The sequence below is a fragment of the Geotrypetes seraphini genome, chromosome 1 (genome assembly GCF_902459505.1).
Source record: "Geotrypetes seraphini chromosome 1, aGeoSer1.1, whole genome shotgun sequence".
Taxonomy (NCBI): Eukaryota; Metazoa; Chordata; class Amphibia; order Gymnophiona; family Dermophiidae; genus Geotrypetes; species Geotrypetes seraphini.
In genome coordinates, this window is record NC_047084.1 from 509206931 (window position 1) to 509233089 (window position 26159).

Genomic DNA, 26159 nt, shown 5'->3' on the forward strand with positions numbered 1-26159 from the left:
TTAGTAAGTTCAGCTGTAACGGCTCCTTTTACGAAGGTATGCTAGTGTTTTTATCGCACGCACCGGATGCTGAAAATCTACCGCCTGCTCAAAAGGAGGCGGTAGCGGCTATTAGCGCGCGCTATTCCACATGTTAAGCCCCTAGCGCACCTTCATAAAAGGAGCCCTAAGTGAGCTTTAAATTTGTTCTGTGCTCTCCTTCCTATTCCCTTTTCTTTCTTTTTTTTTACTGTTAGTTTTCTTCCTTTTCAATCATATGAGAAAATCTCATGGAGAAAAAAGATCAACCACTACAAACCCCAAACAAAACTAGTCAAATGTTAAGTATTATTCCGAACAAATCAGAAAGAGAAAACCAGATCTGAAAAATGATTTCAAATAACACACTTCCTAGTTAATCCAATGGCATTAACAACCAAATCAACACATACCCCAACAGCAGCTGATCTAGCAACCTTTTTCAAAGCAAAAGTAGACTACGTCAGAACTGATACTAACAAAGGTAAATGTAGCGAACTGCATTGAAGTACTAGGAAACAGCACAGAATCAAAAGAGAGAGAAGACCCTCCACAAACAAAATGCAAAGCAGATAGGTACTGGGAGGAAGTCTTCCCAGTCACAGAAAGAGAGTTAATAAGATTACTATCCAAATACACCAATTCTCAATGCTCATTAGATGTCTGCCCAATTTTCCTACCAAAATTTCCATCAAAAATATACTACAGCTATCTATCAGACTGGCTCAACGATTCACTAGAAAAAGCAATATTTCCAAACACCTAATAAAAATCATTCTAACACCATCCCAAAAGATCAAAATGGAGAAATGAACGATGTCAAGAATTACAGACCAGTAGCTTCAATCCCACTTCATGTCAAGCTATTAGAAACTGTGGTAACAAATCAAATCACAAAGTACCTGGAACACCATAAACTATTAGATACAATAGAATCCTTGATTAGAACGTGCATAAGAGCCGGACGATAAGTCCTCGTACTACAATTCGACATCTAGTGCTTTTTGGGAATAAGTGATAAATTGCACACTTGGCTAGAAGGATTTCTAACAAACAGAACATATAGCGTAAATATGCATGGAGAAAGATCGTAAGAATCAGCATCAAGCAGACTACCCCGAGGCTCACCACTTTCCCCAATACTTTTCAATGTACTAATGTCAACACTAGGACACTTCTTAGACAAGAACAACCTCACTTACTTCTCCTACACAAATAAAATCATAACATAAGAATTGCCATATTGGTAAAGACTGAAGGTCCATCAAGCCCAGTATCCTGTTTCCAACAGTGGCCAACTCAAGTCCCAAGTAGTAAAACAGATTTTATGCTGCTTATCCTAGGAAAAAGCAGTGAATTTCCCCAAGCCATCTCAATAATGGTCTATAGACTTCTCTTTTAGGAAATTATCCATAACTTTTAAAAACACCACTAAGCTAACTTATTTCACCACATTCTCCGGCAATGAATTCCAAAGTTTACTTACATGTTGTGTGAAGAAATATTTTCTACAGTTTGTTTTAAATCTACTATTTAGTAGCTTCATCGAATGCCCCCTAGTCATAGTATTTTTGGGAAGTGTGAACAAGCAATTCACATCTACTCTTTCCACCACATTCAGAATTTTATAGACCTCTGTCGTATCACCCTGAGCTCTCTTTCAAGAAAGGATTGGACAAATTCCTGCTGGAAAAAGGGATAGAGGGGTATAGATAGGGAGCTACTGCGCAGGTCCTGGACCTGTTGGGCCGCCGCGTGAGCTGGGCATGATAGACCTCGGGTCTGACCCAGTGGAGGCATTGCTTATGTTCTTATGTTCTTCTTCAAGCTGAAGAGCCATGGCCACTTTAGCCTCTCCTCATAGGGAAGTCATCCCATCCCTTTTATCATTTTTGTTGCCCTTCTCTATACCTTTTCTAATTCCGCTATATCTTTTTTGAGATATGGTGACCAGAACTACAAACAGTATTCAAGTTGCGGCCATACCATAGAGTGATACAAGGGTATATAACATTTTCATCTTTATTTTCCATTCCTTTCCTGATAATTCCTAACATTCTATTTCCTTTCTTAGCTGCCGCCGCACATTGAGCTGAGGGTTTTAATGTATCCTCAACAATGACAACTAGATCCTTTTCCTGGACAGTGACTCCTAACATATAACCCAGCATCACATAGCTATCCCACACTTATATGCAACCCAGCATATAACCCTAACATATAACAAAGCATCATATAGCTTTCCCACATGCATCACTTTGCACTAGTTCACATTAAATGTTGTCTGCCATTTTGACAACCAGTCTTCCAGTTTCTCAAGGTCCTCTTGCAACTTTTCACAATCCTCTTGCAATTTAACAACTTTGAACAACTTTGGGCTAGATCCGGGCAGGTCCGACAAATTCACCAAACTGCAACATGCAGATGAGGGCGATCGGAGGAATGCCCCCATCTGCCGGTACGGATAGCTCCATAGCGATCACCGCACATGCGCAGACCATCTTTAGATCATCTTTAGATCATCTTTAGATGGTCTGCGCATGCACTGGACCTTTGGCCCAGCACTTTTTTTTTCTTTTTTTAAAAAAAAACCTTTTTGTACAGCCTGTGGTTTTAACCCACTTAAAGCCTGCGGGATAAAACCATGGGCTTACACTGCGTGGAAGGGTGGGAGAGTCGGGGCAGGCTGGTGATGAGGGCAGCGTCAGGGCAGGCAGGCAGATTGGGGCAGCTACAGTCGGGGCAGGCAGGCAGATCGGGGAAGCAGGAGATCGTGGCTTAGAAGGCTGAGAGCAGGGCGGCAGAAGGCAGTCAGAAAGGGCTTCAGCGACTGGTCCTCAGCAGTCGCTTTTTGGGTTGATCGGCCAGCACAGTCGAATCGGCAAATTTGTTTAGTGAATCGCATCTGTGCCTACTTTGCATGCAGTTCCTCTCATTTGCATGTACAGATCGGAATCGGATCGCAAAACAGGTTAGTGAATACTGCAGGAGAGAAATCGGGTTGCAAACCGATTGGTACATGATTGGTTTGCTTAGTGAATCTAGCCCTTTGTGTCATCAGCAAATTTAATTATCTTACTAGTTATTCTTATCTCTAAATCATTGATAAATATGTTAAAAAAGCAGCGGTCCCAGCAGAGACCCCTGGGGAAGCCCACTATTTATCCTTCTCCATTGAGAATATTGATCATTTAAACCTACTCTCTTTTTTTTGTCTTTCAACCAGTTCTTAATCCATAATCCATTACCTCCTATCCCATGACTTTCTTATTTCATCAGAAGTCTTTCATGAGGTACAATATGCATTTCTTTCTAAAAGAAAGAAAATAAGATTAACAAAATCAGTAGAGGGCGTCACTTGTTTAATTGCCGACTGGGCTGACTATATGAAACTGAAACTAAATAAAGAAAAAAAATCAAATTTTTACTGATAAGCCTACCCAGAATCACTGACATTCAAATAACATTAGCATTCCTGTCATCTGCAATTGAAAGCTAATCACCATCAATCAATAATCACACAACTCAATTTTTTTTTTAAATTTTATTTTATTAAGCTTTATGAAAAGATACAGTCCAAATATACATTCAGATACATGTACGACATTTATTGGAATAAATATTTGGCCGCAGCTTTATTATGTATCTGAATATAATCTCCACTTACAATACAATCCGTGTCCAAAAACCAACAAACCCCCAATGAATATTTCACACACACCCAGTTTGCAATTCGGTGTCGAAACTAGCTCCTGCTAAGTCTTTAAATTTATAACATTACCCCAAACATGACCCATGGTGACATAAGGCCATTCTTCCCCTTGCAGCGGTATTGCATACGAGTGTTACATTTATTTATTAACTGAACCAAATCCAACTGGACCAAACCCCATTTTCCACCCCACCCAAAGCTGCAACCACCTCCCCCAACCCCATAAGCTCCACCAAACCCACCCAAGTCAACACATAACATGTACACCCCCCACCCTACCCCACAACACTGACACAAAACATAACACCAGCACAAATGGGAGGGAAGGAGAGATAATCTTTTCCTGAAGAGTCTACTCTACTGTTCCCCTTTCCTCACAAAATTCACTCCAGCCTGCAACAACATCCAACAATCACGTGACTGCTCCACCCCATCATCTTAGAAACCTCCCTAATCATTTTTCTTTCTTACAAGCTCTGTCTATTAACCCTTTCATACCTCCTCTTATAAACTTGTCATTCCTTATTCTACAGACCCATGACAATACCTCATATATTCCCCTCCCATTTTACCCACACCATCATTCAATAAATATTACCAGCCGGTGACATCAGCTTAGCTAAGGTTATATCACATCAGATGAATCAGGTGTTCTTCTTAACACTGCATAATGGTCAGAGGTCTTCGTCATAAGGCATATGGGGACAGACTTAGAGATCTCAATATGTATACTTTGGAGGAAAGGTGGGAGAGGGAAGATATGGTAGAGACATTTAAACACATACATGGCATAAATGTGCATGAGACAAGTCTCTTTCATTTGAAAGGAAGCTCCAGAATGAGAGGGCATAGGATGAAATTAAAAGGTGATAGGCTGAGGAGTAACCTAAGAAAATACTTTTTTTACAGAAAGGGTGGTAGATGCGTGGAATAGGCTTCAAGTAGAGGTGGTGGAGATAAAATCTGTGTCTGAATTCAAGAAATTATGGGACAAGCACGTAGGGTCCCTTAGGGAGAGGAGGAAATAGTGGATGGGTAGACTGGATGGGCCATTTTGCCTTTATCTGCCATCATATTTCTATGTTTCTATTACATCCCAAAGAAACTGGAATCAACTGAGAATTTGTAGGGATTATATTCAACAACGATCTATTCTGGGAGGCACAAACATGAACATTAAGAAAGAAGATATTCACAACATTGAGAAAACAGACAAATTTGGCATTATTTTTTTTGTGAATCTTTATTAAATTTCCAAACTACCATAGTGTAAACAAACAATTTCAATATACATAAGTTTACACGAAATGCACATTAAACTTATAGACATTAATGTACAACTATTTCCCCCCCAAAAAAATAATCAGAAAAATACATACCTACAGGAAACCCTACATATATTCCCTGAATGAAATTCCAATGCAAACCTCCCCCCCCCCACCCTCCCTGGATGTGTATGCTTAAGGGTCGATAAAATAAAATCAGTTATCATTCCTTAGAGAACTTAGTCAACGGTTCCCATACATCCATAAATTTCTTATACCATCCCTGTTGTACGGCCATTGAACATTCCATTTTAAAAGTATATTCCCACCAGAAAATGTAATTTAATTCTCAAACCCTAGAGGAATCAAATACAAAGCTATTCAATCTAAAACCTTTCCATACCTGGCAGCAAAATGGTGGAATCCTTTACCAGCACAATTAAGAAACACCCTCTCCTACCAAACCTCCCTCTCCCATCTTGATAGATGATCAAGTTCTGTCACATGCTAGGCCCCTGACTAGGTCAGCAAGCAGTGCTAACAGTGACTTTCTTAAGATCGGGCATGTCGCCATGTAAATGGGGAAACCCTTCAGGTAGGTACAGTCTAGGCATCCGCCCAGGGCAACTGATTGTACTGAGTAGTGTAAAGTATGTCCCAAAGAAAAATACAGTGTTCGATAACAGTTTTGAAACTTTTATTCTGACCTTTAACTGGTCTCAGTTCAAGACAGCCAATTTTCCACAAAAGCAAAAAAACAGAAACCCCCCAACACTTTCTTTTTTGTGTGCATAAAATACAAATCTCTTTTATTGCACCTGGGCTTTCAGGCTCAAATAAGGTAGTCCTCTTCATCAGGGCAGTGTACCATGAGTCCCCTTAATCTATAAATCCACAAACACAAACCTCTGCAAAAGAAAGAGAAATAATACAACAAAAAGAAAACACTCCACTGCTTTAGACACTGATTATAATTGCTGCCTGCACTGCAAGTGGTACTGAGCTCCACAGAGCTCTGGGTTGGAGAAACCTTGGAACCTGTTAATTATTTTTTGCTTGGTTAGCAAAACCCTCTGAGCAATAACTCCCACTCTGGTGATAAAAGATTCAGGTTCCTTTTCCCCCTTTTTGTCTGTCTTTTAATAAGCAGGTTCTCCAAACTGGGGTAATTTCAAAAACTCAACAAACAGGTGGTAGGAAATCCATTCTTGGCACATAAAAGCAAAGCTTCATTCCAGCAAAATCCAAAACATTGCTTATACAACTATAATTCTCTTCACTGGCTTCACAGTAAATCCCAGTCCAGCTTTACCTGGAGTTTCCTTCCTTGCTGGCTCTCAGCACTGCTTGGCAAAAATCATTAGCAAACACCAAAAAGTAAAACAATGTCTAGGCTGGCAGACACAGTCAATTCTTTCTTTCATAAGGTTCTCAGCTGCACTGAACACCAGTTTCAAACACAAACTCTCAGATGGAAAAGAAAATCATAACCCTCTCTTTCTCTAATTAGAGGTTTCTTCCTTTCTAGCAGGGAAAATAAAAACCACCAAAAACAAACAATTAAGGTTCATTTCTCTACACCATTATGAACCCACCTCCATACATTCTTGAGGCTCTATTAGTTCCACTGGCAATTCAGTTATATCCAACTCCTCAAATTCTTCTGGATCTTCAGAGATTTGAAGCAGGAACTGTTCTCTCTCTTCAGTCATCTCTACCTCCTTGCCTTGTCAAAGTTCAGGTGGACTGTTCTACTCCTCATGTTCCTGTCTCCCCTCCTGGTTCAGGGCTCTCTCCTTATGACTCTCAACACCATGCCCACTTCTCCTGGAAAGGGGGAATGGGGTTTAACTTGCACGGGTGCAGAACATGATTTTTCCTATACTCCCTGCATGGAGGCTGTCTTAAAGGGGCAAGCTTCTTTTTGAAAACTGCAAACTTGTCAGGATTTGTAACATATTTATTCTGGTAAGGGTTTTCCTAACTGTTACTACTGGACAAGTCCCTGTCCTGTTCATTCTCAGTCTCTGAGGAGTAGGCAGCTGTCTCAGGTTTTCTAATGTTAATATGATCAGGGAACATGTGTTTTTCCTTATTCTCTCTAGGACAAAACCAGGGCTGGCATTGGGTTTGTCACAATACCCACATTAGAACCCATAATGTCATGATTACACACCAGATATGACCAGTCTTCTCTCCAAACCATACACTGTAATCATACACCTAAATGAACACAAACCAAGATATCTATATCATGAACCCTAATGAAATAATGCAAATCCTGAGCATGGTCAGGCTCTTCTAAATTGTAAATCGCATTGAACTTCTGTTATATTAGCATTCTATAAATAGTAATGTAATGTAATTCTGTCTTCTCTTGCTGGTTTCTGTTTCCTCCCTTATTCATTATCATTTAATTTTCATTCTTTCCCACAGTCTTTTGGTTTTTCATTCATTTTGCAGATTTTCTGCCAAGTCACATCAGGAAGCTGAATTGGATACATATAGCAAAATGCTTCCATAGCCCTCTGGAGCTGAAACAGAATGTAGAGGCCTCTGCTGGCTCCCATGTGGCACTATTTTAATGATGTGTTTAGAAAATCATCACTGCATTTAGTCATTTGAAACTAATACCATATTTTAATACAGTTTGAAGAGTCTCAAACTAGGTAAGGGCCTTAGTCTTCTGAAGCATGCCTTTCTAATTTCTGAAAGGGAACATTTAAAAAAGTAAACTTTCATAATTAGCACATATTTGGTCATTTGATTGATATATGTGATTAGAGGCCATAATTATTAGTCTAACCCCTGTGTGACCTAAAAAACTAACAGAGAAAGTGCCTGAGAAGAGCTGTGAGGATATTTATCTTTCAACAGGTGGGCTGGGACAGTTGGCAATAGGGGCCAGTTTTCTGCTCTGTTGTTTGCTGAACTCAAGCAAGTAAGTAAATATAACCTCCAAAGCACACTGGCAAGATTGATGATAGACAGTGGAAGCTGGCAGAGACATGCACAGCTTGTAGAGGCTTTAATCTTTCTTTACCTTGAAGTGTGGTTTCACATACAGCTTCCAGAATGCCTCCAGTACAGAACGTTCCATAGCAGCTGTTGCTTGGAACCAGTAGAGTAGACACCGAGAAATAAAGACCGATAAACAAATAGTTGTTTTAAGTTAGTCCAGTGAAAGCAAAAATTATAAAATACTGTAGCCAATCTTCTGATCCGTTGGGGATGAGGATGGACACACATGTTATTGGTTGGTGTCTGTGATTAAAATCTCAAAGTCTCCTCCACCATTCCCTTCCCAAAGCACATGAAACAACTATATAAAGAGTCCCTGTAGGCTGTTCTCTGAATAGGTTCTAGAAAAAGACCATAAAGGTCCATAAAAGACACCATTCACTTGTGTGAACAATATTAGGCTTTCCAAAACCCAGGTACTCAGTAGTATTCTATAGAATCAAACTAGGTGTGCATACATGTAGCATATTATGTACATATATGTCTTGAAGGAGGTATGTGTAGGATAGAGGGCATGCACTGAGGGGGAGTATAAAAGGGAAGAAAAAAAGATAATAGCTCAGGAAGGAGGGGTGACAGGAAGGAAGGGAGATGCTGGCCCCAAAGAAGAGATACTGGACTTTGAACATGAGGAGGGAAAATAGGGACAGAGGGGAGATATTGGACATTGTAGTCACTTCAGGGTTGATAGAGACAAAGAGATGCAAGATACAGGGGAAATGATATGGGCACAAGGGAGATGCTGATCAGAGAAATAATAAGGACCAGGGTGTAGCTACCATATACCAAACCCGGCAAAATGCCCAGGGGTGCTCAGTGGTACGAGCCACTTGCTGTTCCACTCCTTTTAATATTCCTCCCAGCAGTGGGTCAGACATGCTCTATTCCTTCCCTGCCCCTCCATGGGTCCAATATCCTTCTCATTTGCCTACCACCCCACCTCCACCACTATCACAGCCACCCTCCTCATGAGGTCTCCAATCCTAGGATTTGGGATTTAGCTCATGCTTTTTCAGTACTAGTTCAAGGCAAGTTATATTCTGCTACAGTTATTATTTCTCTGTCTCCTAATGGCTTACAATGTAAGCTTCTACCTGAGGCAATAGAGGGTTAAATGTCTTGCCTAGGATCACAAGGAGTATCAGGGATTTGAACCCCGGCTTCCCTAGCTCTTAGCCCATTGCTATAACCATAAGGCTATGCCTCCAGAAAATGACTTGCTTCCTTTTTCCTCCATTTGCAGATTCAGATATCTCTTCACGGAGGACGCAGTGAAGCAATTCAGATATAACTGGTTACAGTTTTATTAATCTTAATATACTGCCTAATTGCCAAAGCAAATGCAGCAGTTTACAAGAAACAAATATAAAATATTTACATTTAAAAATCTGAAAAGAAATGCATTCTACAATAGGACAGCCCCCCAGTGGTGTACCAAGGGGGGAAGTGTGTGTGTGTGTGTGTGGGGGGGGGTCCACCCCAGGTGCACGGCTTGGGGGGGTGCACAGCCAACCAGGTCCGGGTCCTCCTGCTCTACTGCCCTACTACCCGGGTCCTCCTGCCCTCCTGCCAGGTCCGGGCCCTCCTGCCCTTCCTTTCCCCCGGTCCGCGCTGCTGCAATCTTACCTCCTCGCTGCTGCTGCTAATTGCCGACAAGAAGTCTTCTTTCCGACGTCAATTCTGACGTCGGAGAGGACATTCCGGGCCAGCCAATCACTGCCTGGCTGGCCCAGAACGTCCCCTCCGACGTCAGAATTGACGTCAGAAAGAAGACTTCTTGTCAGCGATTAGCAGCAGCAGCAGTGGGGAGGTAAGATTGCAGCGGCGCGGACCGGGGAAAGGAAAGAGAGAGGTACTTTTTTTTTTTGCGGCAGGGAGGGAAGGATGTAGGCAGGCAAGCTGGCTGGCTTTAGCGTGGCAGGGAGGGAGGGAGATAGGTAGGCTGGCAAGCAGGCTGGCTTTGGGGTTGGACAAAATCTGGAAGGCAGTGGGGGGACATAAGAAGGAGGCACTGGGGGCACTGACATGGGAAGGGGGCACTGGGGGCACCATGGACACAGGACAGAGGCACTGGGGCACTAAGGACACGGAAGGAGGAACTGGGGACACTATGGACACAGGAAGGAGGCACTGGGGACACCATGGACACAGGAAGAAGGCACTGGGGGCACTAAGGACACGGGAAGGAGGCACTGGGGGCACCATGGACACAGGAAGGAGGCACTGGGGACACCATGGACACAGGATAGAGGCATTGGGGACACTAAGGACACGGGAAGGGGGCACTATGGACACAGGACGGAGGCACTGGGGGCACTATGGACACAGGATGGAGGCACTGGGGCACTATGGACACAGGATGGAGGCACTGGGGGCACTATGGACACAGGAAGGAGGCATTGGGGGCACCATGGACACAGGACGGAGGCACTTGGGGCACCATGGACACAGGAAGGAGGCACTGGGAGCACCATGGACACAGGATGGAGGCACTGGGGGCACTAAGGACACGGGAAGGAGGCACTGGGGGCACTATGGACACATGACAGAGGCACTGGGGGCACTAAGGACACAAGATGGAGGCACTGGGGGCACTATGGACACGGGAAAGAGGCACTGGGGGCACGAAGGACATGGGAATGAGGCACTGGGGGCACTAAGGACATGGGAAGGAGACACTGGGGGCACCATGGACACGGGAATGAGGCACTGGGGGCACTAAGGACATGGGAAGGAGGCACTGGGGGCACTATGGACACAGGACAGAGGCACTGGGGGCACTAAGGACACAAGATGGAGGCACTGGGGGCACTATGGACATGGGAAGAAAGGAGGGAGGGAATAGAAAGGGACAATTGTTGGGTCTGAGTGCAGAAAGAAAGAAATGAAAGAAAGGATATTGTGACAAATCTAGCGCTATCCCTAGCTTTGACACAGTGGTGAAGAAGGTAGGTAGTCCCCGAGGCAGGAGAGCTGGTCAGGTTGGCCCTGCAGAATATGAAAAGCTGACTTCACTTGGACTATCCCAGGAGCTAAGAAACTACAGCTCCCAGAAGGCCAGTCTCAGCACAGAAAGCTGTGATTGAGACAGGCACAGCTGCAGAGAGTTTTCTCTCCCTTCCCCCTCATCAGAGTAGGGAGGGGCAAATTAGAGGGGGTTAAAACAGAGCAGTTAGGAGGCTTCAGGAGGAGGAGGAGGCTTCAGGGTGTGCTCGGTGGAGAACCCTCTCCTCCTCAACGGAATGCTGAGGAGGCTGGAGACTGGCAAATGGTGGACACAGAAGAGCTTACTGCTGACCCAGGGAGTGAGGAAGGAACCCCAGGGGAACCCATGGAAATCCAGGAGAGTCTGGTAGGACCGGAGGAGGTGTCCATGGACATTGATAAGCAGTAAGGGGATGTGAATTGCCTGTGTCCACAGTACTGAAGCTACCAGTTATGCCAGTGATAGTTTGAAGGGGAGTTGTATTTCTCTCCCTGCTGATAAGGAACTGTTAATTGCTGCTTGAAAGCTTTAGGTGCAAAGCTAGCAAATGTTGTGGCATTTTTTTTGTTCTCTCTGCTAGCAGCCAAGCTGAGCCGAGAGCGTTCTTCCTCACAGCTGTGCATAATTAATTACTTGAAAGGCACAGCAGGGAGCTGTGCTGAGAGCCTGCACGGACCTTGTGAATTCTGTGCTAAAGAAGAGAATACGGTTTACAGAGCTACAGTATGTGATAAGCCACGTTAGGCTGTGAAAACCAGGTGACATGCTGGCCAGGTTTCTTGTTGCCCAGTTGTGGTTTAAAGTGTGTTTCTGTTCTGAATTTTTTCATGCCTGTGAAATGACCCAGCTGCTGGAGCTGAAGCAGCTTAGTGAAAGTTACTAAATCCAAACTACTCTGGTGAACAGGACTGTTTATAGAGGTGCTAACAAAGTCCAGAGGCTGTGGAACGATAAGTTAAGATGAGACACACCCAAAAACCTGGACACTGGATTTCTTTGAAAGTTTTGCTCTGTTTGAACAGCTTGTGTTTTGCCTCATAATTTTGAGGTCTGCTAAGCTGAAGCATTTTTCCTTTTGTTCCATGCAACCAGTGAACATAATAAAACCTTTGTTTGATTATTCTACTATACTGGATTTTGAGGTGTGTGAGTTTCTTTTCCCTTGCCTGTTTTTCTTTTGGTAATGTCAGGGAATCTGATATTATACCTTAGGCAGATGTCTAAGAAGGCCTGAAGGGTACCCTGGTTAAAGGGTACACGTATGGACAGGAACAATCAGTGTTCCAGCTCGCTGCCGTGAACAGGAGCTGGGCAGGTGTGACAATATACAGTCAATTAATAGATGTCCCCTTTTGATGAAAAAAATAAATGATCACGTTACCTCTGACTTACTTTTTCTGCAGCAGAGTTGTCAGCCGCATGAGGTGCAGGAAGGTCCCACGATGACTTGTCTTCCGGCTCTGCTCCGGAAGAAGTAAGTTACGTCGGAGGAGGTGGACCCGGCAGATGTAGCCATTGTGGGACTTTGCCACAACTCCCTGCGTCGGCCGGGTCTACCCCCCTCCGACGTAACTTACTTCTTCCGGAGCAGAGCCAGCAGACGAGTCATCACAGGACCTTCCAGCATGCAGCTGCTGAGTCCGCTCCAGAGCATGTACGTCGGAGTGGGGTGGACTGGCAGCCGGCAGCTACAGTCATCATGGGACCTTGCTGCATGAAAGGAGAGGAAGGAGAAGGACTGTTGGAATGGAAGAGTGATGAAGGGAAAGAAAGGGGGTAGGGTAGTATGGAAGGGTGGTGCTGATAGAATTGATGTACAGAGAAAGGGGAGAGACATAAGAGGAAGGATATTGGAGGGAAAGAAAGGGGGCAGATGCTGATTGAAGAGGGGTGGATGGTGAGAGAAAGGGCAGACATTGGATGGTGGTGGGGAGCCTATGCTGATGGGAGGGATAAGGAGCAAATGCAGGAAGGAAATGGGAGGAGAGAAAGAGGGGAGCAGATGCTGGATGGAAGTGGACAGAGAGAGGAGAAGGTACTAGATGGAAGGGTTGGAGAAAGAGGGTACATGATGGATAGAGGGGAAAAATAAAAGGAGGGCAAATGATGGGGAGGAAAGGATTGAGTTAGGGAAATACTGGATGGGTGAGGGAAAGAGGTGGCAAGCTTTAGATAGACAGTAAAAAAGGACATTGATGAGAGGGTAGTAAGAACGTAATCTAGTCAGATGCAGAAAATAAATTGAAAAGGAAAATGAGGGAAAAAAGGGAAAGGGATTGAAGATGAGAGGTGTGGGAGAGGGAAGGAGAGGAGAGAGATGCCAGACCAATGGGGGTGAAAGGAGAGATGGAAGGGGGAGGCATACAGTTTCTGGAAGGGGCATAGAAGGAGAGAAGATGCCATATAGGGGAAGAGAGACAGCAGACAGTGGATGAAAGGAAGAGAGTTACAAGAAGATGAGGAAAGCAGAAACCACAGAAGACAAAATTAGAAAAAAATTTCTATTTATTGCTTTAGGAGCCATGTGTCACTGTTTCTGTGGTGCACTGTATGCAGAGTCCAGCTTCTTACTGGTTCAATTTAACCTTTGTCTATGCATTTCTATTTTATCCCCCCTTTTACAAAAATGTGGAGCGTTTTCTAGCGCCAGCCATGGTGGTAGCAGCTCTGATGGTCAGAATTCTATGAGCGTCAGAGCTGTTATCACCGTGGCTAAAATCCACACTACAGTTTTGTAAAAGAGGGAGGGGTTAGTTTGTGATTACATATTCCATAGTAGGCAAAGGTGTTTTCTGTGTTCTGTGTGTTCGAAAGACATGTTTTTTTGTTAGGATTGACTGCAGGATTGATCTGTACTCATCTGGCTTGTTTAGTTTTACAATGGGTGTATTGATGTACTGCTCCCTGCAGTATGTAAGATGCTGCCTTTTCCTAGGTACTCATGTGTGACGTGTGGCTTGTTACTAAAAATCATGTTTTTCGTACAGATGGGGGGGGGGGGGTGTCAAAAAATACATATGCTAGGTACACCACTGCAGCCCGCAAAAGAATCCCCCCCAATCACAACAATAAAATTAATATTGCAGGAACGAAAATAAATCACTAAATCAAATCAAAGAAATCCGTGCTCCACAGAAACCCTTGTCATTCTATTTTTGCCATGCAACTTTTAACATTCAGACAAGGCTTAGGATATCTTCATTTCTGTCATTACGCTTATTCCCTACCTTTTACAGTAATTATGCCACTTGTAAAGGAAAATAAGAAGTCAAAGCCCAATGGGAAGCAGAAGGAAGGGAACGCGAAGAAAATCCTTTTAAGCTAAAGTTGTGAATTTCATGCCATCACAAATTATAATGAAAACTCCCAAAAGGCTCCAAAACAGCAGGTCCAGCATATGGAAAAGATTTGTGCTGTCATCAGTACCAGCCTTTCATAGGAGACACACCAAATGGAGAAAATAATTGCTAATATAAGTATCAGCTGTAAGTGGAAAGAGGGTTATTAGATGTAATAATACATTGCAACAGAAGTCAATTGTTAAAATAACTTTGGCATGCCCTGTAAATGTATCAGTAAAGGACAGATACATAAAAATAAAATGGTGCATATACAACAGAAAATTCATATCTCATGATCTCACAAATTATCTTTTTTAAATCTTGAAGGAAAAAATAGCTTACGAAAAAACAGGAAACTTGCTGGACTAAGGAGGAAGTTTTGTATAGGACACCTTTTTCTGCAGCAACCTAAGAAGCAGCTGAGAATTGCACACCGGCGTCCTATACAAAATTGTGTCTAAGCAACAGATGCCCAACCTCGCGTAACCAGTCTGATTCTCTAACCGGTGTTGATGTCACAGGTGCTGGTTAGAGAATCATGCCTGATCCTTTCCCATCAACTGATCACAGCAAGGGAATCCCCCTGCCATGATCAGTTGAGCAGCTGTGGCAGTGAACCCCTGAAGCCCAATTCCTCCCGCCACTACCCCCAAACTCCCACCATGGGAGGGTCCTTAGGTGCCTGGATCAATCGGAGCCTTAGGCTCCTCACCGGCACATCCCAAAATGCACTGAGAAGGGGAAAGCCTGCCATTTTGGAAAAGGCGGGCCTGCTGGCAGCATCCCTCTTGCTGGCCATCTCCTAAAGGTACCGGTGGTGGTGGTGGGGGGGGTGTCAGGAGGTGATGTTGGGGTATGAGGAAGTGTCAGGGTGGGTTGGGAAATGTTGGGTGGGTGTTGGGGAATATTGGGTGAGTATCTAGGGGTGTCAGAGTGGGTTGGGGAGTGTTGGGAAATGTTGAGTGAGTTAGGTGGGTGTTGGGGAGTGTTGGGTAGGTGTTAGGAAATGTCAGTAGTCAATAGTCGCCCCAACGTTGTGGAATGCTCTGCCACAGCAATTCCGAGATGAACAACATCTAGATAAATTTAAGATAAGCCTGAAGACTTTTTTATTTCGTGATGCCTTCACTTGTGTTTAGAGTTTTTTCTCTTCTTTTTTTCTTTTTTCTTTTCTCTCTCTTTCTCTTTTCTGTTCCTCTCTTACTCAACCAACCGCTTTAAAAAAGCGACCCCACCCAATATGTTTTACCCCATTCCCACTTTCTCCTCCTCTTCTCAAAATATGTAACTTTTCCCCTCCTTTCCTTTTTTACCTTCACTTTCAAGTTTGTCCAGTTAATGTCTTTGATGTTCACTCTTATCATTTTAAAATATCTATTATTTTCTTCTCTTTTTAAAATTTTATTGTTAACCGGCCAGATACTTGCTGATGGTCGGTATATTAAAAAGTTAATAAACTTGAAACTTAATAAACTTGTCAGAAAATATTGGTTAGGTGTTGGGGAGTGTCTAGAGTTTGGGAGTGGGTATCCCTCCTGCCAATTGGGTGTGTGTGTGTGTGGGGGGGAGGGTCTGGAGTGCCAGGTGCTTGGGGGATAGATGGGATTGGCAGCAGGAGGGAGTGGACATCCCTCTTGCCACGGACAATGTTGGGTGGGAGTTCAGGGGTGGTGGTGGAAGGGAGTGGGCATCCCTCCTGCTGGCTAACGTTGGGGGGCAAGTTCCTTGCCGTGGCCGCTCAGCTGATCTTGGTAGTGAGATTTCTTTGCCGCAATTAGCATAGAGGCCGAGTCTATTTGAAATGTAAACTAGCTTTTTGGCTTACATTTCAGGTGCCTATTGCGGCCCTAGGGAAATGCTTAGGGCCACTTAAGCTTGCCCAAGGCCAATTCTAGACAAAACCACGCCCATGCCCAACCTTTGCCAAGCTTAAATGTCCCTAGGTGCCTCCCTGTGCCCGTGACAGACATCTATAGTATAGGCGGCCTGCCTTGGTGGGTTTTTTTCTGTTTTTAGAAAACATGCATCCCGATTGGCTGGTTAGACAGCTATCACATGCTGTTATATTGACAATAACACAAACAAGAAACTGACAACAAACTGAGTCGTAACTCTGAGCAGGTGAGGGATTCTCAAAAGCGGGCGTTATGACTCATTTTGTTCTTAGTTATTAATCCACAAGCTTTTATATCTGGATCTTTAGGGACCCCTGAGGAAGCCAGCATTGTCGAAACACGGATCATGTTAGGTCCATAGTCCCCAATGCTTTACCTGGGGGTAATCGTCAGTGAGGACATGAAGTCTGCCAATCAAGTGGAGCAGGCTTCGTCCAAGGCAAGACAAATCATGGGCTGCATACGAAGGGGTTTCGTCAGTCGTAAGGCGGAAGTCATTATGCCATTGTATAGATCCATGGTGAGGCCCCACCTGGAATACTGTGTGCAATTCTGGAGGCCGCATTATCGCAAGGATGTGCTGAGACTGGAGTCGGTGCAAAGAATGGCCACCCGGATGGTCTCGGGACTCAAGGATCTACCATACGAAAAACGGCTTGACAAATTACAGCTATACTCACTCGAGGAGCGCAGAGAGAGGGGGGACATGATCGAGACGTTCAAGTATCTTACGGGCCGCATCGAGGCGGAGGAAGATATCTTCTTTTTCAAGGGTCCCACGACAACAAGAGGGCATCCGTGGAAAATCAGGGGCGGGAAACTACGAGGTGACACCAGGAAATTCTTTTTCACTGAAAGAGTGGTTGATCGCTGGAACAGTCTTCCACTACAGGTGATTGAGGCCAGCAGCGTGCCTGATTTTAAGGCCAAATGGGATCGGCACATGGGATCTATTCACAGGGCAAAGGTAGGGGAGGGACATTAAGGTGGGCAGACTAGATGGGCCGTGGGCCCTTATCTGCCGTCTATTTCTATGTTTCTATGTTCTATGTTTCTATGTTACTTTATGTGGATTATTAATTTGTACTTTTAATAAAGTCTGCATCTTGAACATCACCAACTCCAGAGTTTTTTGTTTTTGTTATATTGACAATAGCATCAACAGATGTGAGAAAGAAAAAAAAAAAAAAGGTAAAGACAGATGGAGCTTAATACTTAAAAGGTGGGTTGGCACAGAATAAGATCTTTGCTTGGACATCTCAATGGTGGAATTAATCAGGAGACAAAACAACAAAATACAAATAACACCAAATGGTTCCACAAAGGAACTGAAGCTGCAAAACAACAAAAAGATTGTGGAACAGAAGATTGGATCATTGTACCAGTTTGCAGTTTAATAAGTGTCCAAATAACTTAAAAACAATAATCTTATAAACAATCCACAAAGGGTATATACAATCACAAGTGACTCATAGGATAGAAATCAAATAATCTCGTAAAAAGATTATTGTTTTAAGTTACCGTATTTGGATGCTTACAAACTAATACATTCAATCTTCTGTTCCACAGTCTTTTTGTTGTTTTGGAATTAATCAGGATTCACATGTACAGTGAATTCATAGCTGTTTGGCACATAGTCTTAGTTTAGGACAATAGTCAGAGCAATATGACACGCTAACAACAGGATATGAGTAAAGGCAAAGCACTCAAGAGATTATACCATATATCTATATCTAGTATTTAAGCCCGTTGCATTAACAGGTGCTAGAATAGATGTATGTGTCTGTCTTTCTTTCTCTTTCTCTCTGCTTGGCCACTTTCTGTCTGTCTGTCTTTCTTTCTGTCTCTCTCTTTCCTCAGCTATCCACCACCACCCCTTGCCTGCTCCCCCTCTCCAGCAGCAGCCCTTCTCCCTTCCTTTTACCTCCCCCCCCTGTATAGCAGCACCTCTTCCCTGCTCTCCCTGTCCAGCAGTATGCCTTCTCCCTTCCTTTTACCTCCCCCCCTGTCTAACAGCACCTCTTCCCTGTGCCCCCTGTCCAGCAGTAGGCCTTCTCTCTTCCTTTTACCTCCCTCCCTGTCTAGCAGCACCTCTCCACTGTTCCCCCTGTCCAGGCCTTCTCCCTTCCTTTTACCTCCCCCCTGTCTAACAGCACCTCTTCCCTGCTCCCCCTGTCCAGCAGTAGGCCTTCTTCCTTCCTTTTACCTCCCCCCTGTCTAGCAGCACATCTTCCCTGTTCCCCGTGTCCAGCAATAGGCCTTTTCCCTTCCTTTTACTTTCTCCCCTGTCTAACAGCATCTCTTCCCTGCTCCCCCTGTCCAGCAGCACCCCTTACCTGCTCCCCCTGTCCAGCATTTGGCTTCCTGGTCGTTCCTGTCTGCCCTCCAAAAGCCTACTGAGGATCGCAGCCGGCTGTAGTGAACCTTGCAGGCGCTATGCACCTCGGTAGCACGTTCCCTCTGACGCGATCCTCAGTAGGCTTTTTTGAAGAGGAGGGCAGACAGAAGAGCCGCTTCAGTGGACTGGATGAAAGACTGCCGCTCGATGCCTGGAGAAGCTGGAGAGCAGCTTTACAATTTATCTGCTAGTAGCGCGCATGCACACTCCTGCCTGCCACGGACATATGGATCACGGATCACATGGGTAGGAGTGCACATGTGCGCTTAGCGTTTTATTATTATAGATGACACCTCAATGTACAGTATATCACTCCTTCCAATTGCTTTGTTTGCTTTCCTTAACTAACTCATAGAGTGACAGTGGCAGGTGCCACCTTATAGACTAACCACCTTTCAAGGAACAGAGTCAGCATGGCTTCTGCAAGGGTAGGTCATGCCTCACAAACTTATTGTACTTCTTTGAGGGGGTAAACAGCCAGGTGGATAAAGGGGAATCCATAGACATCATTTACCTTGACTTCCAAAAAGCCTTCAACAAGGTACCACAAGAAAGACTGCTTAAGAAGCTATGGAACCAAGGGGTGCAAGGGGAGGTCCACCGATGGATCAAAAACTGGCTGGCAGATAGGAAACAGAGGGTTGGAGTAAAGGGCCATTACTCAGACTGGCAATGGATCACGAGCGGAGTTCCTCAGGGATCGGTGCTGGGACCGCTCCTGTCCAATATATTCATTAACGACCTGAAGGCGGGAACAAAATGTGAGGTCATTAAATTTGCAGATGACATCAAACTATACAGCAGGGTTAAAACCACGGCAGACTGCGAAGATCTCCAAAAGGATCTGAAGACACTGGAAGAGTGGGCCAAAAAGTGGCAAATGAGCTTCAACATAGGGAAATGCAAGGTCATGCATGTGGGGGGAAAAAACCCGATGTTCAGCTACAAAATGGGGGGATTACTACTAGGGGTAAGTAACCTTGAAAGAGACCTGGAAGTGATGGTAGACACAACACTGAAGGCGTCGGCGCAGTCCGCCACAGCCTCAAGGAAAGCAAACAAAATGTTGGGTATCATTAAAAAGGGTATCCTGCCACTGTATCATGCAATGGTGCACCCGCATCTGGAATACTGTGTCCAGTACTGGTCGCCGTACCTCAAGAAGGACATGGCAGTACTTGAGGGAGTCCAGAGAAGAGCAACTAAGCTGATAAAGGGTATGGAAAATCTCTCATATACTGACAGACTAAAAAAGTTGGGACTGTTCTCCCTGGAGAAGCGGAGACTTAGAGGAGACATGATAGAAACCTTCAAGATTCTGAAGGGCATAGAAAAAGTAGAGAGGGACAGATTTTTCAAATTATGGGGAACCACAAGTACAAGGGGGCACTCGGAGAAATTGAAAGGGGACAGGTTTAGAACAAACGCTAGGAAGTTCTTTTTCACTCAGAGGGTGGTGGATACATGGAATGCGCTTCCGGAGGCTGTGGTAGGCAGGAGCACGTTACAGGGCTTCAAAGAAGATTTGGATAGGTTCCTAGAGGACAAAGGGATTGAGGGGTACAGATAGGAGTAGAGGTAGGTTATAGGGATAGGAGTAGAGGTAGGTTATAGAAATAGTCAGGGACCACTGCTCAGGCAATAGGCCTGTGGGCCGCCGCGGGAGCGGATCGCTGGGCTAGATGGACCTCTGGTCTGCCTCAGCGGAGGCAACTTCTTATGTTCTTATGTTCATGAAGTGCTCCTCTAAAGCTCATGCTTTAATAAATTGGTTAGTCTGTAAGGTGTCACCTGTCACTGACATTTTTGTTAACTAGACTAAAACCTTGGGTGAATTTCTTCAAAAAGGTGATAATAAATCCTATTAAATAAATAACTATGGGTTCCTTTTACTAAGGCGCGCTAACCGATTTAGTATTCGCTAAAGATTAACATGCGCTAAATGCTAGGGTGCCCATTATATTCTACGGGCATCTTAGCATTTAGCGCGCGTTAATCTTTAGTGTGTGCTAAATCGATTAGTGCGCGCTAAATCGGTTAGCGCACCTTAGTAAAAGGACCCCTATATAAATAAAAGTGTAGTAAGATTTTGCCCTTACTAACTGTCAAAATTAATGAGCAATAAATGGAAATGCTGTGCAGTAACTGTTGGGAGGCATATTTCTTGATTTGCAATTAGGGGTAATTCTGCACAGGTCACCTAAAATGTGTGTCGAATTGCTGTTATCAAATATTAGCATATGTGCACATTTACATGCTGTACAAGTTGACTAAAGTTAAGTGCCTAATGTACGCTCTCAAAGCGTGAATTCCATAATGGCAATTATAGGTGTAATTATAGAATACTAACGCAAGCCTGCATTTGCATGTTGAAGATTAGGCGTGAGCACTTAAGAACATAAGAACATAAGCAATGCCTCTGCTGGGTCAGACCTGAGGTCCATCGCGCCCAGCAGTCTGCTCATGCGGTGGCCCAACAGGTCCAGGACCTGTGCAGTAATCCTCTATCTATACCCCTCTATCCCCTTTTAAAGCAGGAAATTGTCCAATCCTTTCTTGAACCCCAGTACCGTACTCTGCCCCATTACGCTCTCTGGAAGCGCATTCCAGGTGTCCACCACACGTTGGTTAAAGAAGAACTTCCTAGCATTCGTTTTGAATCTGTCCCCTTTCAACTTTTCTGAATGCCCTCTTGTTCTTTTATTATTCGAAAGTTTGAATAATCTGTCCATCTCTACTATCCCTATGCCCTTCATGATCTTGTAAGTCTCTATCATATCCCCTCTAAGTCTCCTCTTCTCCAGGGAAAAGAGACCCAGTTTCTCCAATCTTTCAGTGTATGAAAGGTTTTCCATCCCCTTTATCAGACGCGTCGCTCTCCTCTGAACCCTCTCGAGTAACGCCATGTCCTTCTTAAGGTACGGCGACCAATATTGGACGCAGTACTCCAGATGTGGACGCACCATCGCCCGATACAATGGCAGGATAACTTCTTTCGTTCTGGTTATAATACCCTTCTTGATTATGCCTAGCATTCTGTTTGCTTTCTTAGCAGCCGCTGCGCACTGTGCCGTCGGCTTCATTGTCATACACCATGTCAAAATGCTTGCACCTAAATGGAGTTCGTTAAGCTCGTAAATTACAATATTCTACAACCTTACCCCCAAATTCTATTAAGTAGGCCCAAGGTTAGGTGCCTAGCCAATGTGGGCACCTATCTTGGTTACTGCGGATGAGCAGACTAGATGGGCCATTTGGCTTTTATCTGCCATCATGTTTCTATGTTGATTAATAGGCTTAATTGGTGCTGGTAATTGACAATTAACAACTCTTAATTGGTTTTATTTGGACAATTGAAAGTTAGGTGCACAACTTGGTAGGCGCATAGCACAAAGTAGCATGCACTTAGATAAACACAAACAAAAAATCCAACAGAACTGCAGAGATATGTAGAGCAAGGAACAAAGGAAAAAAGTGCAGGAATGGTGTACAAGACGTCAAATCTTTAATGAACACACATTAAAAATGAACATAAAACAGTTTGTATCCAAAAGGTTAGAGAACCCGGACCCAACACGGTCCGTGTTTCAAAGACACAGTCCTTCCTCAATGGTCCAAAAAAGTGTGTCATGTACTGGGGAACCTTATGGATACCAACTGGAGACAACGATGGCTTAAAAACAAAACAAGCTGGGTGAGCTTCTTCGCAGTGCTTTTGCACCCACATTGCGAAGAAGTTCACCCAGCTTGTTTTGTTTTTTAAGACATCGTTATCTCCAATTGTTATCCATAAGGTTCCCCAGTACATGACACACTTTTTTGGATCCCTGAGGAAGGACTCTATTATGTTCATTTTTAATGTGTGTTCATTAAAGACTTGGTGTCTTGTACACCATTCCTGCAGTTTATGCACTTAGATAAAACAAAGTTAGCAGCAGGTTGTGGTAATGTTTTCAGGTTATGCACCAGTTTTTGACTTGGGCGTCATTGTGCGCACAACTTAGATGCACACATTTAGGCTGGCATAAATAGGGTGCTCCTAAATGTTAGTATGCATAGCGATGCCTAATGCTGCTTATGTGGCGCTAAGTGTGATTCTATACCCAGGGCAGGATTAATCAATAGGCCAAGTAGGCACTTGCCTAGGGCCTGAAATGGTCAGGGGGCCCGATGAATGAGGGCATCAACATTGTTTTTTCCAAATGGCAATGGGCCCCACCAGCATCGATCGGCAACGCAGGCCCCACCCCGATTGGCAACGCACCCTCCCCCCCATCGACGGAAAGTAAAACAAGCAAGCAACGTGGGTAAGAAAGGCAACAGGAACTGTATTTGTGCAAGCGGTGCTGTTTGCCCAAAGCTTCCCTCTGACGTAGCTTCCTGTTTCCGCCTGGGCGCATGGTGGGGTGGGGCGGGGCAGGGGGGCCCAGTGTACAATGCCTAATGCCATTTTAGGTGTGGCTAACACCAGAAGTTACTCAACACTCTTCACTCAGTGTTCATTCCCGATATTTCAATGTGAACTGAATATGTTTTCAGTACTGCTGCCAATCTAACTAGCGCTTACAGGGATCCTTAGACCACCACTCAAGTAGTGTAACTCGAAGCAGTACCAATTCTCATTGATCCCGAAAATATAACTTATTGTGTTGTTCGTTCCTTATTAGTATATCTTATGCATTTCATATGTATTTCATAATTTTACTTACCTGCGGTGGCAGTCTGTGACTAGTCTGATTGACACACAGTTATGTATCTCCCCGACCTTTGAAAAAGGAGCACGAAGTGCGTCGGCAAGGGGATGAACTAAAACTAAGGAATTGCTTACCTGAGCACTTCTCATGTTGTGTTGGATCTCATCTATGCGTTCTCTTTACCACTATCATTTAAAAAAACAATGCATTTTGGCTGAACAATTCCCCCAATATGACAATTGTGGATCATAATTGTTTGCATATTTTGTTTGATTAGAGATAAGCCATTGAAAATGCAACTCTGACTCTCTGGAGTAGGGCAGCTTTGTTGTTTGTAAGTGGAAGTAAATGCAGAACAATAATTACATGCAGGCACAACTATATCCTATGTCCCCACCCTTATTCATTTTCTTATCTTCCTCTACTTCGATCCCTAGTCTTCTTTCCCTCTTTGGCTTTTCTCTCCCACAGTCTGAATAGTAATAGGAAATTACTACTCAACTTGACTCTTCATCCTCTATCAGCCCAAGCTTCCATTTCAGTTTTTCCACCTTAAGGATGCTTTGTTTCCTTGATCATTTTCCAACTTGTACATCCTCATAGACTTGAGTAGAGACTAACAAAATAACTTAAGTGATATCTTTACTAGTAAATGGAATTTTCATAACTTCAGTTGTAACATAGCAGCATAATAGCATAGTAGATGACAGTGGATGAAGACCCATATGAGCCATCCAGTCTGTCCAACAATATGGCTTGTACCTACTGCTCCATGCAAGTTACACTTCTGTCTGCTCTGTATGAAGTTTGAATCTATGCTTTTTTCTATTTAGGGAACCTCTGTATTTATTCCATATGTTTTTGAATTCAGCTACTGTTTTTCTGTCTACCATCTCCTTTAGGAGGGTATTCCAGGAATCCACCACCCTCTCCTTGAAAAAATATTTCCAGATGTTAATCCTAAGTCTAAATTAGTAGTTTTTGTGGAAGCTAATTTATCTGAATTGTAAACTGTAACAGGTGTAAAGATTTAAAGGATTTTTGTGTCTAACTTTGGTAAGCAGACATCTAAACTAAGTTCCTTAAAAACCGACTAGGGCTGAGTCCCTACATTTAGGTGCCTACTGATACTACGAACGATAGCGTCCATCCCTTTTTTCATAAAGATCGTGGAGGGGATGGTGCAAATTCAATTAACAAAGTACTTGGAACACCATTCCTAGTTACACAACTCGCAATCAGGTTTTAGATCCCACTATAGTATAGAGACGGTATTAGTTACATTACTGGATTATTTGAATAGTCTTCTGAACAAGGGTAGTAGTGCTCTGGTACTTCAGTTTGATTTGAGTAGCGCTTTCGATCTTGTAGATCATCATAAACTGATGGAATCTTTGGATTCCCTAGGAATCTAAAGTACTCTAATGATTTAAAGGATTTCTTGAATCAAGACTATCAGATTAGATTTAATGACACACTTTCAGCTATTTGGAAAAATCCGTTCGTAGTTCACAGGGCTCCTCACTTTCTCCTACACATTTTAACATGTATCTTCTATCTCTGGGCCATTCAATGAGCAACCTGGGTTTAAAACTGTTCAGCTACACTGATGATATCACAATAGTCATTCCATGTTGTGAAACATTATCCAACAGTATTCAACCTATTGAGTCTGGGCTGAACACAAAGGAATCCTGGATGCAGGAATTTAAATTGAAAATAAACCAGGAAAAAACTAAATTCTTTTTTGTTTCTTCACAAAAGATTCATCATGAACCAATACTTAAGATTAATTCAATGTCATGTACAATAAGCCCTACAATTAAAATACTGGGAGTTGTTCTTGATCAGTGTTTGATTATGAAAAATCAGATTGATGCAGTAGTTCAAAAGGGATATTATACTTTATGAAAATTACGTACCATCAGATCCTATTTTGATGCCGATGCATTTCGAATTCTGGTCCAGTCACTGCTTTTGAGTTTACTGGACTATTGTAATATTGTATACCTAATGAGTACTAAGGAAAATTTGGCTAGATTAACCTTGATTCAGAATACAGCAGTAAGAATGATATATGGTCTGAGGAAATATGACCACATTACACCTTATTATTGGCTTCCAGTTAAGACTCGGGTGATCTTTAAGTTAGGATGCTTATATTATAAAGTTGCCTTTGGTGTCGCCCCATTATACCTTGCCGACAGATTTGTCATAGTGTCGCATGAGAATAGTGGAAAATGTCATGCTTTATTTACGTTTCCTTCAGCTAAGGGCTGTAAAAGTAAGAAATATCATGGACATTGCCTCTCCTACCAAGCATCTTACCACGGTAAGGATTTCGATTATTACTATTCAGATCAACATCCTAGATGTTAGATGATCATCTTAGAAAATTGATGAAAACCTTTCTTTTCTCTAAATTTTTGACCAATTAGATCCCCCTGTACTTCATATCATTTTTTGTATTTCTCATAGCATAATCTTTTGTTAACCGTATTGAACTAATGGCTATGCGGTCTAGAAATTTGTTATTATGTTATGCTACTAGACAACTAAATTGAAATTTTAAAAAGCCGGACTGTGTATGTGTGTGTGTGGGGGGGGGGGGGGGGAGGGTGTGTGTGTGGGGGGGGAGGGGGACAAGGGAACAAATGCTAGGTGCAAAACACAAATTTTCAGCCCTAGGCACCTAAATGAAATACCTAAATGTGTACAAAGGAGTTGCAAGTCTAAATTTAGGATCTTAGCATTTAGGAGCTGGGCATTTTTTGAAAATTCTGTTTGAATGAATGCAATTGGAAGACAGCAGAAGAGTTAAAAACTTAA

At 43.4% G+C, this 26159-nt stretch overlaps 1 protein-coding gene across 2 annotated transcripts in view; it reads left to right on the top strand.

Moving 5' to 3' along the window:
- LRRC2 (leucine rich repeat containing 2) overlaps positions 1-26159 on the top strand; it is a 218740-nt gene that overhangs the window by 100907 nt on the left and 91674 nt on the right. The gene's annotated exons all lie outside the window — the stretch shown is intronic.